Here is a 17,338-nt window from a genome sequence, read left to right on the forward strand (position 1 = left end):
TCTGTATACCCAGTTGATGCCGCTGTTCAGGCGCCCCTCCCAGCCTTGGCTTCTTTGGGGAACATACACCTGAACAGGTCGCTGTTGTTCCCTGGGGGGCGTCGGAGCAGGAGCAGTGACGGCTCTGGAGAGGCGGAAGGCCCACTGAAGAGCGTGCGACGGTGTGCCAGCCAACAGGTGAAAACCTAGACCCGGGCCCCAGAGTCCAGAGGCCCGCTGGACGTTTGTCACCACTCAGCAGTCCTGGCTCTGAGGTTCCCTGGGCTCCCCGAGGGCACGCACGTCCACTGGTTGGGCAAAGTTCTGAGGAGCAAGTTCTGTGACCTCCCCTCATGGCCCCTTCCTCTAAGCCCTACTCTCCTGCCCCATAACTGGAAAGAAGGCGCCTGTTGCCTTGGTGTCTTAAGGCACATAGGAGAGGAGGCACGAGGCAATGGACTGGAAAGTGACAGGGAGTCCAAAGAGCATCCTACACATCACAGTCTGGCAGGGCAGGTGGTCAGGCGACCATGTGTCCCATCACAACAACTTCACCTTCCTTTTGGAAATCGAACCTGCCTGGTGAGATTCTGTGTTGATGCCTTGGGTTCCCTGGGTCCCAGTGATCAGCACGTGTCCCAGGGGGTTGACGCAAGGCGGAGGCTGTGAGGCAGGTGTGTTTCTGATCAGCCTGTCTCAAGGCTGTGTGGTGCTTGCGAACGCAGGCTCTTCGTGTTTGCGGTGTGTGGACCTGCTTTGCCTGGGGGCACGGAGGGGCTTTTCGCCCCTGAGAGCCTGGGCCATGCAGTGGTGCGGGTGTCAGGCCAGAGGCCAGGCACCCTGGGGCCGAGGCCTACCTTCCTTGCACCTGGCGAGCTGCTGAAGGACTAGGTGGTTCTTCCAGTGCTGGGCCCAGATCAGTCATGGCTGCGGCTGGCATCCTCCCCTCCACGCCGCACGGTCGCTCTTACTCAGCACCGGTTCTGCTGCACGCCAGGCACTGCTGGTGCAGAGAAAGCGCCGCTGCGGGCCGTGTCCCCCCCAGTTCCTGCTCCTGCCGTGGCTCTCCGCCTGGAACCTGCATTCATCGCCAGTATCTCCGGTCACGCCAGCCTCGCTTCCCTCTCTAGACATCAGTTTTCTTTCTCTTCCTCCCATCTCTCGAACACACGGTCTCCTCTGAGCCAGTGTCTGTCTGTAGGAAAGCCTTTATGCAAACAACGTGGGAATGCCCAAGAGTCTTTTATGAGATCTGGACACATGTGTGTATGTGTGGTGGGCCTGCTGCATGTGTGTATGTGCACGTGTGCATATACGCACATGTGTATATGGTAGAGAAAGGTCAGGTGTGGAGAAACACCAGTGCTAGCTCAGGCACTGTCCACGGACCGCTCTACTTCAGCACATGACAGCGAGCACTGGCTGAGGTGGGTGCCTGCCACCTAAGAGCTTGTGAGCTTTGTTATGAACAGCACAGCTGTTTCTTTCTAAGGTTTAATTAATCACCTCAGTGTTCTTTGAGAAAGGGTGGCATGGAATGAGGTTATCATTTTAATGATATGTCTGCTTGAATTTTAGAAAATGGATTGAGGAAAGTAAAGCTAGAGTCAGGGAGACCAGTAATACCAACCAGAAATGATGCCTTAGAGCCCAGGGTAGCTGGTGATTTGGAGCAGAGCAGTGGGGATGGAGGGTGGTTTGGGTGGCATGTGTAGTCGGGGTGCACATAGTATTACTTTTGGATCTTTTCAAGAGGGGGAGACTCCCAATTCCTGTCCCCACCCCCCAGCCTCTGCCTCTGGTAGTGAGGGTGGGAGGGTGCTTGTGGCCCCTTCCCAGATGGACCAGGAGGAGGGGAGGGCACAGGCAGTAGCAGATTCCTCTTTGGGGGCTGCTTCAGTGCATGAGCTGGAGAGAGGATCCAGTCTGGAGCAAGGAAACTGAGAAGAGATCTTCCCACTATGCCAGAGAAAAGGTGTAATTGCTGAAGACGGTTGCCCAAGGCAGGACCAGCTCCGCAATCTCCGGGGCCTGGTGCCAAGTGAAAGGGCAGGCCCTCTTGTTTGGACATCCTTAACATTTCAAGGTGGCAACAGAGCCTTGCACTGAACATGGGACCCTCCCAGACATGGGCCTTGTGTGACTGCCAGGTCAGGCACCCATGACACCAGTCATGGTCTAAGACCATTCTCAAGGATTTCAAAATACCCACATTTATTTTCCTAATGGGGAAGTAGATGTGGCAGGGATAGGATGAGACTCACGCTGTTTTCATTCTTTCTCTTCTCACCTGCAAGCATTTAGAATTCGGGAAGAGTGGCATTGGAGTCACTTAACCCTCTCTCCCATCTCTTCAGGGATATTAATTCTGCACAGTCGAAATGGGTCCTGTCAGCCTTCGTCCTCTGCTGTCCATTTGAGCACCTCAGGGGGACTCGTCTTCAGGGCTGCCAACTGTTGCTGTCACGCCCTGATATTTTTAAATGAGGGAGAGTCCAGTGGCCTCTCAGGCAGGGAGGGAGGACCCCTACATAGAACGTTTCCTTCCAGTGATGCCTGAAGAGCCAGTACACACACGAACGGAGGGAAGGTGCATCGGAAGTTGGCCTGTGACCTCAGGCAGGCTTGTTCTCCTTAAATGACTTGTCTCCACTCACTGTTTTTTCTTTCCAATGTCATGTTTAGATGAGCCATTTTCAGAAAGTCCTCTTATAAGGACGTCACACAGCAAATACACGTCACCTGTCATACCAGCCTTGGCACAGTCACAGAGTTGGGTATTTGCAGAGTCTGCCTGAATCGACCCACATGGAGTAGGTCGATGGTGGAACGGTTTCAACCAGGAGTCCATTGTCAAAGGTTGCCCTTCTGTATTTGCAAAGCTTTCACTTGAAAACTTTTTTTTTTAACTTTTTAAAGAAAAATTTGAAAACATTCCAAAATGAAAATGAAGTAGTAAAGTGTGCTGGGTAGATATCTTTCCCATCTGAAGGCTAATTGCAAAATAGACTTTTAGACTTTGAACTTCTACTTATCCTTTTGAATCCAATCATGTAAAGACCAAAATTGGCCTATGAAGTCTGTAAAAATATATGAAAGCAAATGGTTGAACATGTGGTGGAAATAATTTAAAAATTAAAACTTTTCTGCAATCTAACAGATCAGCTATTTTTAGAAATGCTTAGTGTTTAAGACAACAAAATATTAGATACTGTTTGTAAAAAGAAATGTGAAGTTTACAAATCTGACTTTATGTGTGACTGATTCAACTCTCAAGTACCCAAATGCATTTAAATTATTTTTTCAAATTGTCTTTAATAGAGAAAATTCACCCGTGGACAGACAGCCTATACAGAGCTGTATCGGCGTGAAAGGCTATGGAGGGCTGGCTGGTCTGTCTTGTTCAGCCCTCGCTATTCTAATACTTTCATCAGTTATTGTTTCTGCTTATCTGGATCCAGAAAGGGGTCAGCTCAACTCTGATTTGTGGAGGTGCCTCCCACGGAGAGGCCAGACATCCTGTGGCCGACGGTTGGTGGCTCGGCCCTGTCGTCCTCCTCGGGTCTGCTGACGGTGCGGAGGGGAGCGGGAGGCAGGGCCCACGTGGGCGTCCCACGGCACGGGGGTGGGGGGCGCTCCGTGGAGGTTTGCTCAGGAGACGGGGCGCATGGGGGTGCTTTAGTTAACCAAAGACACTTATTCTCAGTGTTGGGTCTCATGATCGTGGTTCTTTAAATGTACATATTTTATAATAATGTTCACTTACCATTTTAAAGATGTCATTTGTAAAAAAATTTTTTTTTAAATTTGATGTTTTACTTTATCTTGCCATTGCATCATATTAGGAATTTGTCATGACAAACCTAAATTTTTATTTTAGAATATGTAAGTAGGTATCCCAGCATTTAAGATTCCTTCCTCGCAAGGAGGTGGGGCAGTATTAACAAAGATTGAGTCTGTGCGGTCTAGTCAGAGTCTCCCTTAGCTCTCTCAGAGTGTACAGATGAAGCCTCTTCATCTTCCATTTAACACTGGATGTTCATAAATTCATAACTGAAGAAAAATACAGCATACAGAATCATTTCTAAAATAATGAACTCTTTCATTGCTTTGATATTCTAAAATATATATTATGTAAAACAGTATGTTAAAATAAATATATAAAATACATAATTTTAAATGCTATTTATAATTACATAATAGATTACATGCGTGTGTGCGTGTGTGTGTTTCCTAGCTCCCACATACAACAGTCCCTGAAGGAAAAACTACGGTTCTGTCTATGAAAAGATAGGTCGAGTTAAATTGAACACTGCACGGTGAGAGAAGGCAGCCCGTGGGGGCTGGCTGGCTGGCGTTCGGCAGGGCTGAGAGCAGCAGCGCCTGTCCCTCACGTCGTGCGTCCGGCCTGTGCCCGGTCCCTGGCAGGGGAGGGGCCCTCTGCAGGAAGTGCTGCATTATTTCACAAATGGTCGTAATGGTTTTTCCCAGTAATGTTGTCTTTAAATCTCCACTCTTAGAAATTGAAGGCTTTCCTATCTAAAATTTCTCTTTTAAAATGTAGTACCTCAGGGTTGTTTAGACTTCAAGGTTTGTGTGCTGTTTTGATCAGACACAACCTTATTCAAATTTAGCAAACAAACAAGAGCAGGTTGTGGGCTGTAAGCTAAAACCCCAGACTTGTGCAGGTCCAGTCCCTCTCTGTCCCAGGACACCTGAAGGGGGTGGTGTCCCTGTAGAAGGACCTGCGGTCGTTTCCTGCTCATTCTTGTGTGCCTGCCCCTCTCAGTCTCTCTCTCTCTCTCTCTCTCTCTCTCTCTCTCTCTCTCTCTCATATGATTCAGTAATACTGTTTTGTTCCTTTTCCTGTTTTCTCCCTAATGGTGGTGGCCTCACGTGATGGCCGTAGGACAGTGCAGTCCCCAAACTGGGACCTTAGACGCATTCTCTGCCTATCACAGGCTCTAAGCAGGCTTTTTCTCTACCCATATCAGATTTCTGGGCCCAGCCCTTGATGAAAATCTCAAACCTAAATTCAAAATTTTGTTAGCTAGAAACACTCAGAAGACTCAGTCCAATTCACCATTAAGAAAGTCCAGCAGGTCCTCACACTTGATTTGTGACAGCCATTCCTGCCCTCCTTGGGGGAGATGTGACTTGCCCCTCCCCACCCCCTCGCCCTCTAGGAAACCTCTGAAGGGGCGCCATTATCATTTGGATAAAACCTTCACTAGGGCTCCCTTTGCTTCACTCCCCGGCCAGTGCTTGCTTGGTGATCTGTTTACTACGGCCATTCTGAGTGGTGTGAAGTGGTATCTCGTTGTGGTTTTAATTCACATCTCTCCGATGGCTAGTGATGCTGAGCATCCTTTCATATGTCTCTGGGCCCTCTCTATGTTCTCCTTGGAGAAGTGTCTGTTCAGGTCCTTTGCCCATTTTTTAATTGGGTTGTTCGTCTTCCTGGTGTTGAGTCATCTGAGCTCGTTATGTATTTTGGAGATTAAACCCCTGTCCAAAGTATCATTGGCAAATATGTTCTCCCATATAGCTGGTTCCCTTTTTGTTTTGCTGGTGTTTTCTTTAGCCATGCAGAAGCTTCTTGATTTGGTGTAGTCCCATTTGTTTATTTTCTCCCTTTATATCCTATGCCCTAGGAGACATATTGGCAAAAACATTGCTACATGGGATGTCTGAAATTTTACTGCCTATGTTTTCTGCTAGGACTTTTTATAGTATCAAGACTTATAGTTAAGTCTTTATCCATTTTGAGTTTATTCTGGCGTATGGTGTAAATTGGTGATCTAGTTTCAGTTTTTTGCATGTACCATTCCAATTGTCCTAACGCTATTTATTGAAGAGACTGCTTTTAGGCCATTGTATGCTAATTCCCTCTTGTCAAATATTAGTTGGCCATAGAGACAAGTGCTGGTGAGGATGCAGAGAAAAGGGAACCCTAGTGCACTGTTGGCGGGAATGCAGACTGGTGCCGCCACTGTGGAGAGCAGTGTGGAATTTCCTCAGAAACTTAAAAATGGAACTGTCTTTTGACCCAGTGACTCCACTGGTGGGAATATACCCTAAGAATCCCAAATCACCAGTTCAAAAGAACTTATGTACCCCTACGTTCACAGCAGCGCTATTTACAATAGCCAAGGTTTGGAAATCGTCTAAGTGCCCATCCTCAGATGGGTGGATCACAAAATCTGTGGAACATGTACACAATGGAATACCGTGCAGCAGAAAGAAAGAAGGAGCTCGTACCCTTTGCGACAACACGGATGGAGCTGGAGCGCATTATGCTGAGTGAGATAAGCCCGTCAGGGAAAGACAAACACCCTATGATCTCACCTGTAAGAGGGATCTAATGAACAAAATAAACTAATGAGCAAAACAGAACCAACCAGAGGCAGGGAAACGGGGGGGCAAACTGATGGTGACCAGAGTCGGGGGTAGGGGGACAACGGTAGAAAGACAGGGAAGGGACTGGACGAAGAGCACGCACGAATGACACACGGACATGGACAACAGAATGGGAGTTCACTGTGGGAGTGGGGACGGGGAGCGGGGGGTGGGGTGGGTGGGGGAGGACAAAGGGGGGAAATGGGGACAGCTGTAATAGAATAACAGTTGAAAATTATAAACATAAAAAAAATAAACCCTTCAGAGCCTCTGTAAACATCCCTGGAAGGAAGCGCCGTACAGCAGTGGAAAAGCGGGGTGGGGAGCTGCCTCGCGAAAACAGGTGTCCAAGGCGCACCATTCGCATCGCTGACTCTGCCAGTAGGTATTTGATGCCATCACGTCCTGTTTTGATCATGATTACTCTTTTAGACATTCACTTCTTCGTCTTCCTCCCTCTTTTTAAACCACCATCGTCATTGTTGAGATCATCAGCAATCCGCTTGTACTGTTCAGGGTGTGGGAAATGGCACTTCCTGTCCCCTGCTCCCCACACCTCACTGACTTGCACTGTCTTGCTGCCCTGGGCCCCTTTCTGTTGGGACCGGCCTTGAGCAGGACAGTGCGCGCACACCCTACAAGGGAGAGAAGGGTGGGGCGGGGTGTCTTTAGTGAAAGTCCTCCTGCCCAGGACCTGCACTGGGTTGGCCACGGGATGGCTGCTGGCTGCACGAAGACGTCTGCTCAGAGTGCTCCTCACGACTCCAGGGACGAGAAGCCGCAAAGCCACGTGGCTTCGCAGGCCAGTGAGACTCGTTCCCACTGCCCTCACCGTCTCCTTTGGCCGGTCGCTCTTCCCAATGTAACGGCATCCTTCTAACTCGAAACTCCTTCCCTCCATTGAGACAGACAATGCCTCAATGTTAGCCAAGTTCAGCCATGCTCAATTGTTGCCATTTTAGCTAAATTGTTGTCTCTCAGAGAGTCAAGTTTTTCTGCTTTTTATGTCAAATTATGGAATGAAAATCTTTGCTTCATGGACTCAAAATTTACATGAACTTCCATAGAACAGAACAATTTGGGAAGAACTGACATTAAAAACACTGAATCTTCTGAACCACAGGCATGATACATTTCTGCACTTATATAGACCCCTCTTTAATTCTCTAGAAAAGTATTTTTAAATACTTTTTAGTGTATAGGTCCTGCACGTTACTGTCAGGTTTCTACCTGGGTGTTTAACATTTTTGATGCTGTAATAATTGTATTTTTAATTTAGTTTCCAAATGTTCACTGATAGTATAGAAAGTTAACATTGTTTTTCAGCATTAAACTGTATCGTGCACACTTACTAAACTCATTTAATTTTCTAGTAGTTTTTTTGCGGATTCCGTCAGGTTTTCGACACGTGCAGTCATGTTGTCCACAAATGAACACCCTCTCTCTGTCAGTCTGTGTGCTTCCCATTTCTTTTCCTTGCCTCACCGCGCTGGCAGAGTGTCTGGGAGCGTATGAATTAGAAGTGGTAATGAGGGGATCTTGCCTTGTTCCCGACCTAAGGATGATGTTAAGCTGCAGATTTTGTGTAGATGCCCTTCATTGGGTTGGAGAAATTTCCTTTTATTCCTGGTCTGCTCAGTGACTTATCAGAAATGCGTGTTGGGCAGTGTCACATTGTTTTTCTGCAATTATTGGCATGATGTGAATTTGTTTTCTTTTTTTAGTTTATTTGTAGTGAATTACATTGGTTAAATTTCAAATGCCATACTAGTTTTTATTAAACCCTGTTTGGTCACAAGACATGTTACAACCTTATGCTGTGGGTTTACTTTGTTAAAATTTTGATCTGAAAAGTGCTGCCATCGTAGAATGAATTGAGACGTATTCCCTCCTCTTAAATTTCCTAGAAGAATTTATAGATAATTGATATTATTTCTCTCTTAAATGTCTGGTAGAATTCACCAGTGAGGCCATCTGGTCCTGGTATTTTCTTTGTGGAAAGATTCTTAACAACAGTTTGAACTTCTATAATAGATATAGGTTATTCAAGATATGTATTTCTTATTTGAAAGAACTTGGTAGTTTGTCTTTCAAGGAAATTTTTCTATTTTATGTAAGTTGTTGAATTTTTTTGGCTCAAGTTGTATGTAATGTTCCTTTATTATATTTTGAAATGCTTATATTCTGTATTGATTTTCCCTTTCTCATTCCTGATACTGTTAATATTCTCTTTCTCTCTCTCACTTTCTTCTTCCCTCTCTCCTATCTCTCCCTCATCAGCCTGATTAGAGATTTATCAATTTTTTTTGGTTTCATTCATTGTTTCTCTATTTTTTATTTTCTATTTCACAGACATCTTCTCTGTCCTTATAATTTCCTTTCCTCCACTTTAAGTTTTTTTGCTCTTCTTTGTCTGGTGGTTTAAGGTGGAAGTGGAAGTCATTGATTATTATTTTCTGACATACGCATTTGTTGCTGTAAATTCTCCCCAACAAACTGCTTTAGCAGCAATCCTCAGATTGATATGTTGTGGGTTTGTTTGTTTATCCAGTTCAAAACACTTGGAAATTTCCCTTTGTATTTCTTCTTTGACCCATTGGTTACCAGGGAATTTAGTTCCCAATTATTTAGGGGTTTTACAAAGGACTTTCTATTATCGACTTCCACTTCAATTCCCGATGGTTAGCGAACACACTTTGTATGACTTGAATCTTTTAAAATTTGTTGGGAGTTGTTCGATGTCACAGAATCCGATTTACCTTGGTGATGCCCAGCACGCGCTCCTGCTCTTGGAGGGAGTGCTCGGTGTGGGTCCCAGGGGTCTGGGTGGCTGAGAGTGTTGCATCGGTCTGCGTCCTTGCTGGCTCTTCTGTCTGCTAATCCTTTTCTACCAGCTCTTGAACTCGTTGTGGGTTTGTCTGTTTTTCCTTGCAGTTCTTTTAGTTTTTACTTCACGTATTTTAAAGCTGAATTATTAGATGCATAAGTGTTTAAGATTGTTATTTCCTGTGTTGGTTTATCATTATATAACTTCATCTGTATTACTGTTAATAATCCTTGCTCTACTAGGTAGTTTGTTATTAATAGAGTAACTTCTTTCTTCTGTTAACATGGTATATATTTTCATGCTTTAACTTATTTTTGTCCTTATATATACGTGTTTCTGTAGGCAGCATGTAGGTTTTGCTTTTTAAATTTAATTCAACTTCTGCCTTTTCATTGTAGTGTTTATATAATTTACATTTGATGTGGTTATTAATATAGTTGGGTCTAAATCTATCATCTTACTATATTCTGTTTATTCCATCTGTTCTTTTTCCCTTTGTCCTAATTTTTGCCTTGTTTTGGGCTGAGCAAATACACACACACACACACACACACACACATTCTATTTATCTACTTTGTTGGCTTATTAGCTGTAATTCTTTTGTAGTAGATATTGTTACTTTAGATGTCTCTTTGTGTTTGGAAAATAAATCTTACTGTTTTATACTTTACCATCCAATGACTTTATACCTCTTCATATAGTGTATAAGAATCTCATAATAGCAGCCTGTTGTTACTTCCCCCTTGGCCTTGGTGTTACCATCAATTTTAGTTTTGCATTTGTTATAAAGGACACACCATATTATTATTTTTGTTTAAACTGTGATTTGTTTTTAAAAAGATTTAAATAACAAGTAAAAAACATGTATTTACATAGTGACTTTGTGATGATTCACATCTGGTATTATATTTCTTCTGTTTCAAAACTTCCTGGAAGTTTTTTTGGAGGACAAGTCCACTGATGATAGATACTATTTTAGCTTTTATATGTCTGAAAAAATGTATTTACCTTCATTTTTGAAAGGTATATTCTCTAGGTAATGAATTCAAGGTTAACAAGATTTCTTTTTCTGTAAGAACTTAAAGCTGATGTTCTACTATCTTCTTGCTTCCATTTTCTCTTTCTCATGATAAATGTTATACTCCTTATCCTTGTTTCTTTATATGTAGCATGTCTTTTTTTTCCATTTGCTTTTAAGAGTTCCCGCTTATCACCAGATTTAAGCAATTTGATCATTATTTTATGCACATAATTCTCTTCATGTTTGTTGTGCTCGGGTCTTGTTGAGTTGTTTTGGATGTGTGTGTTTGAATTTTTCATTAAATTTGCACAATTTTAAGCCATTGACCAAATTTTTTGTCCTCCTTTTTTCCTTACTCCAATCACATATTTTAGGCCACTAGAAGTTGTCCCACCTATCTATCATGGGTGGTGTTTTGTTCCTGTTTTTAAATTATTTTTTTTCTCTGTGTGTTCCATTTTGGACAGTTTCTGTTGTGACATCTTCAGACTTGCTGCTCTGATTCTTCAAGGCTGATGTGTCATCTACCCACCCAGGGTGCACTTCCTCTCATACAGTGTAGATTTCATTTGTAGAAACAGTGTTTATTTTTTAAATATCTTTTGTTTCCACTTAACTTTTGGATATATGGAATACAATGATTGTTTATAGTCTGATGAATCTAACATCTGTGTTAGTTCTATAATAGTTTGGATTGCTTTTGCTCCTCACTCTGCATTTCATTTTTCTGCTTTTTTTAGTGCTTCGTAATTTTTAATGGAATCCTAGACCTTGTGAATTTTGCCTTTTTGAGTGCTGGATATAGTTTCCTTTCTAGGAGTGTATTTGAGGCTTGCTTTTGGAAATATCTTGATCCTTAATGGTCTAGCTTTTAAATTCTGTCAGACAGCAGCAAAGCAATATTCAGTCTGTAAGTAATCATTCCTTGCTACTGAGTCCAGGCCGTCTGAGGACTTGGCCCGCTGCTCGTGAAGCGTGAGCGTCCCCGTCTTGCCCTGAAAGCAAGCCACGCGCTGTCCTGCAGGTGATTTCAGGGTGTCCTTCCCGCCAGCCTCAGGCCTCGGGCCTCAGGTCATCCCCATAGACTTGTGCTGGTTCACACGTTGTTGAGGGCCCTTGAGGGACCCTCAGCAGCCCGGGCTCTCTCTGCGCAGCCCTCATCTCTCCGCGGTTCTGTCCTAAGGTCTCTCTTTCCTGACTCCCCGGAGCCTCAGCTCCGCCTCCTCAACTCAGAGTCCACTGGGCTCTGCCTCAATAGAGTCCCCATCCTGGGGCCCCGCCTGGGCACTCTATTGAGGCAGACACCCCGGACAGTCACAGAGCCCACGCTCCTGTCTCCTGGGGCCAGTCTCCTTCACTCTCTGACATCTGGCGTCTTGAAGACCTTGTCCCATGTGCTTTGTCTGTTTTTGTTCAGTTGGTTGTTCCTGGTTGGGGGTAATGCTGTTACTCCATCTTGGCTGGAAACAAAAGTCCTACTTTTTTCTTAATCCATCTCTTTCAGTTTTTCTATTTCACAGTCTCCAGCTGATGAGAATATTCATCCCACTCATCTGTCCTCCCTACTCTCCTTTGACATATGTATTTCTCTTTATTCCCATCACAAAAGATAGATGATAAATCTACTGTCATCCTAAGAGTAGAGAGACTGTATACATCTGTCCAAGGATCTCTGCTTTCTCAGGCCACTGAGGACCGGGGCCTTGGCACAGAGCACAGAATGACCCTGCCAGGCCTGGAACACAGGGCGGCAGGGCAGAGAGCGTGGGGGGAAGAGAGGAGCGTTAGCTGTCTGGTGGCCAACGTCAAACTTTTGTGTTTTAGTTTGATGTCCTTTGCATGACAGTGACTTCAACCAAGATTGTACAGTATACACATTAGAGAAATTTTAACTATTAAGACCAGTTACAGATGGCAGGGAAGCTAAGAGTGAGAAGGAAAAAGATAAATAACTGATTCAGCCAGGGAGCACATCTTGGGGGAATTTGAACAGCGATGCGGGAATCTGGGCTGCCGGTGTCCAAAGCAGAATGCCCGCGTTTCAGAGGGCCCATCAGGCACTGGGGAGTAAGAGAAATGTTTGGACTTATTTATATCAAAATAAATAACTACATTAAATTTTCCTAGTACAAAACATTCATGGGTATGAACACGCTCACCTTTGCGGCCGTCATACATCACGATGTCGCTAGATGCCATGATGGCAGCACATCATCACGCTGCCCTGTGGCTGAGTGAGCAGTCAGCAGGGCCGGCCTTGGCATCGGAACCTGGCGCCTTCGTTGGCTCCTGGCATTTTGCTACATATTGCAGTTTCTGAGGGCCTCAGTATAAATGGATTTATAAAATTATTTTGCAATATTTCATAATACTTTGGTGAAATGGGACACTACTGTGAAAGGCATCTGTGCCACAAAGATGTCTGCTTATTGTTGTAGCAAGGTTCTAAATGAAAGGGTGCCAGCCTTAAAGACGGACAGAATTGTTTACAGAAGGGCGTATAGTTCTACTTTGTTATTTATGGATGAGGACAGTGGCTTAAAAAGTATGGTATCAGCAGATACTTTTGGCAAATGAATAAATTTAATTCTGTTTGGAAGTAGAGATGATGTTACAATAATTAGTGAGAATCTCTTTATAAAAGAACTTGTATTATGGAGAGAACGTTTTGAAAATCGATGCTTAGGAATGTTATTGTTATGTGATTTTAAATTTTTCTATAAATGATATTTAAAACTTATTAAAAATGTTCAGATTTACCCACTTAAAAATTTGGAAACAAAAAGGCTTAAACAGTTTTAAAAACTGTCAACACACATCAATTTAATGAGCTTTGAATCCATTTGTTTAAAATATATAAATATATATGTAACACCTTCTGATTGGTTTGCAGGAGCAACTGTGGCATTTGGGATAAATTTATTAGCTGAATTTCAATAAAAATCTTGGCATAGCCTGTAGAAATAATTGAAAAATAAATGTTATGATTTAGTTACAGTCACCAATACAGCAGTTAGTCGTCTTCCTGTGTAGACGGCTGTTTCTGTGAGAGGCATCTTTTCAGCTATGACAGGTCTTAAAAGCAAGTATCAATATAAATTGAACTAAGAAATAGAGCTTGAAATTGTTCTATCAGAAAGTGTCAAGTAGGATTTGTAAAAATAATAAGTTATATTTGAAGATATTTCTCTTACTTAAAAACATTCTTAGTACATTTTAGAAGGAAAAAAAGATTGGTAATATTTATAGGTTAAATAAGTATTTTTAAATTGAAATTTTTTATTAGTGTGTGTTCCATAGTTATTACAGTGTGTCAGTACATAGTGGGGGGTAAGTGTGTCATTCACTGTTTTTTGAAACAGTTTCTTTGCCTGATCAGTAAAGTTTAGAAAACCTGCTGTAGACACCACCTGACCCGGTGTCACCTGCACATTGGGGCCGGGCACTGACCGACGTGCATGGCCTGCCGTGTGCCCGGACTGTGATGGGGGTTTGGGTGCATTATCTCATGTAACCCTCAGCAGGGGTCTGCAGACCAAGTGTTGGCCCAGCCTCATTTTATCGGGATCCTTGATTCTCTAAACCTGTGCCACAGGTCTGGGCTCATGTTTGTAGCAAGTGTGGAGCTTGAATTCAATCGAATTCAAGGTCATGTGGCTGTGGGGTACCTTTCCTCACGTGTCTGTTCTTCCTTTCTCCACGGGAGAACGGTGGGTTTCAATGGTGAGGCATGTGGAGACAGAGTTGTTTGGATTAGTGAGATTTCTGTTACCCACTCCCGGGAGTTACAGTGCCTAGAGTCTCTTCCTCATAGTTGGACCGTGAAATTGGTTACATCCTCATGGATGGGAGGTTGGCCGAGCGAGGGAGACAAGGGGTGTGGTTCGCTCCAGCCTGTCCATTGGAGTGGACAATGGGAAGCATACAGTGGGCGGGGACCATGGCCAGGGACGGCCTGGAGACGGGCGGGGCGAGAGCGCAAGTCCACGGCGTGGGCGGCCCCAGGCGTCCGCTTGCTCTCGGTCCAGGTGGTTCTCAGTCTAGGGTTAAGGTGTTTTCTGGAGGTGTATATGCTTCGGGCAGCTTGTGGTCTTTCAGAAGACGTGTAGACGTGTGTAAAATTGTGAGTCTCTGCATTTTGATGTTTTTGAAGAGGAAGCCTATACCCTTCATCAATCCTGAGAGAATCTGTGACCGAAAAATAGTCCCATTCTCGTGTCTCTACAATAATTGTAATGAACTCTTCATAGAATTGACCCTTTACTGCTCTAGGCTCAGTGCTGAGCAAAACATGCAAAGCCATGCTCTATTCTGTCTCTCAGGAGAACAGCATTCAGCAGATGTCATTGGCTGCTTGGCGGTGTCGTTAACATAGACGTTGAGACTTCATACTAAACAGTATATTATTCTGCATTAGCTCAACAAAGTGCGGGGCTGGCCTGGCTCAGCCTGAAAACCGAGTAAGACATTTCAAGGTGTCCTCCTTGTTGCCCTGGCTGGGTGGCTCAGTTGGTTGGAGCATCTACCCCTATACCAGAAGGTTGCGGGTTTGGATTCAGGGCGTGTATGGGAGGCAAATGATCAATGTTTCTCTCTCACATCAGTGTTTTTTGTCTCTCTTTCTCTCTCTCCGCCCCACCCCTCATCAGTAAGCATATCTTCAGGTGAAGATTAAAAAAAGGCCGTCTTTCTCTTTGACAAAGCACAAAGATGGGCAAAGAGACATGAAGTCTCCTCATCAGTGGATTGGATTTTAAACAGGAAAGGGCATCATTATATTTGTGATATATATGCACAGACATACACATGTGCACATGCACAAGCACATATACACACAGGGTCCAGCAGAAACAATGCCTGCTTGAGTGTGGTTGGTAGGGTAATAATATGAGTGTGACAATTTATAGTTTTAATTTCACCTAAAATGTCATAGGGTGTGCTTGAGTGTGATAATGTTATGTTACAGAATTACATGCTTATGATTTTGTAATAAAAGATTTTGTTAAAAAAAGGGGGGGCGTTTTTTTGTGCCAGACCCTGTATAATTACATGTAATAAGTCAGTTTTTATTACTCATAGCTGTTATTTCTATAAAGTCACCAAGAACACTCAATTAGTAAATTCTGAACTGCTGTTCCTAAGGGAAATGTAGGGTTGGGTTCTTCTAAGCTTCTGGTCACATTTTCATCAAGCAATCAGTATATAACCTTTAAACAGAAAGACCCTAGCTTTCTGTTTAAAGACACCTTAGTTAATATATGTTGCTGATTGATTAACATAGAGTTCACAGCCAAGAGTACTGACTCTTGTGCCTGGATGAAGCTTACCTAACACATGCTTTTTCCATAGCTGCTTACGTATAGGAGCACTAGGCTTCAGCACAATGCTTGGGGACATTTTAAACAGAAAAATCACACACACAAAAAAATGCCCCCAAATGTGGAAAATACTGCACTAATTAGACGATGGAAAGCACAAGTTTGCAGCTCGAGAGCTGAGAAAGGAAGGCAGAGTATCTCCTTGTTACACCTCAGGAGCCTCAGTTCTTTCACTGCTCAGTGCATATCCACAGATGACAGAAATCATGGCAAGTACTGAATTTGGGGCTAAAGGAGACTTTAGCGAGTAGGCAAATGTGCAGATCTAGAGCCTGCAAACAATGAGCATCGACTGTATATTGATCTTAGTGGCTTATGGAAGGCGAATTTCGGGGAGTAAGCATTACTTTTTTGTCTGTATTGAAGGACAAATTCAGTACTTTTTTACCCTTTCTCTTATGCGTTGCCATGTTTGAATTTGATGTGTGAGACCCTGAGTGTTACAGATGTTGATGAGCAGAGAAAGATTCATAAGACACAGGTGCTGCCTTTTAGTTGCGTATAGCCCAGGTAGGGGATAGACCTGTAAACAAACTCAGTTCAGCACGGACAGGTGGACTGAGCTGTGGCCCAAGTCACGTTTTCTCTCCAGTATCGTGGAAGTCTTGTCAAGAAAATTTCCAAAAGAGTTAGATTTTTCAGGATGACCAAGACTTCATTAGGTAAATAGCAAGAACCAGGTAGCTAATGAAAATAGATGTCCGCAGACATGAAGATGTGGCATAGTCCAGCGTGTTTCGAAACGTCTACAGACCTCGGCGTTCTCATACTGTGAACCATTAGGTGGAGTGGCGGACTTGATACTGGATGTGTTGGCAAGAGCCCAGTCAGAGGGCCTTGGCTGACCATCTAAGGGTTTTGGACGTGGACTCGTAGATGAAGAAAAGGAGGCAGGGAGATGCATCATTAGAAACCTGCATTAGAAAGACAGCCCCAGAGACACTGAGGAGGGTGGGTTACCAATGCAAACAGTACTGGTGGCCTGGACTCCAGAAAAGCTGCTCAGGTACTGAAGAAGGAAACTTTATCCAATGCAGAGCAACTCAGCTGTGACACAGCACAGCTGTGAGGTGGCCCTGGGTCCAGGCGCCTTAGGCTGAACCATTCTGCTCTGTGCCAGCAAGACATCATCAGTGTCAGCTCAGCCGAGGAAACACTGTCTTCCGTGGAAAAGGGAAGTGTGCACTCAGAGCCAGAGCTGACATATAGACACAAGTCCCTGCCCCTGTCCTTGATTGGTCATCCTCATGCAAATAAGGACTCTAAATCCTTGCAGTTAGCCCTGGCTGGTGTGGCTCAGTGGATGGAGTGCCGGCCTGTGAACCAGACGGTCGCCGGTTCGATTCCCAGTCAGGGCACAGGCCTGGGTTGTGGGCCAGGACCCTAGCAGAGGGCACATGAGAGGCAGCCACCCATTGATGTTTCTCCTCTCCCTTCCTTTCCCTCTCTCAGAAAAGAAAAAAAAAATCTTTAAAAAAATAAAATAAATCCTTGCAGTTGGATTGGTCCAAAAGGCACCGTCCTAACTGGTCAGATTGGAGCTGCTCTGATTGGTCGGTGAGGATGCTCATGGGGACACAGCTGCTCAGGTCCGACTGGATGGGAAGCCTTGGTCCTGGGGGTAGCGACAGGGTTCCGGGGGCCCTTCGTCAGGGCTGCTCAGAGGGCGGGGACCGGTGCCTGCGGGCGGCCCCGGGCGGGCTGTCCCCTATGTGCCGTGTGTGTGAGAGGCCC

This window comes from Pteronotus mesoamericanus, unplaced genomic scaffold (assembly GCF_021234165.1).
Source record: "Pteronotus mesoamericanus isolate MK-2021 breed Mesoamerican mustached bat unplaced genomic scaffold, CSHL_Meso_final contig_101, whole genome shotgun sequence".
Lineage (NCBI taxonomy): Eukaryota > Metazoa > Chordata > Mammalia > Chiroptera > Mormoopidae > Pteronotus > Pteronotus mesoamericanus.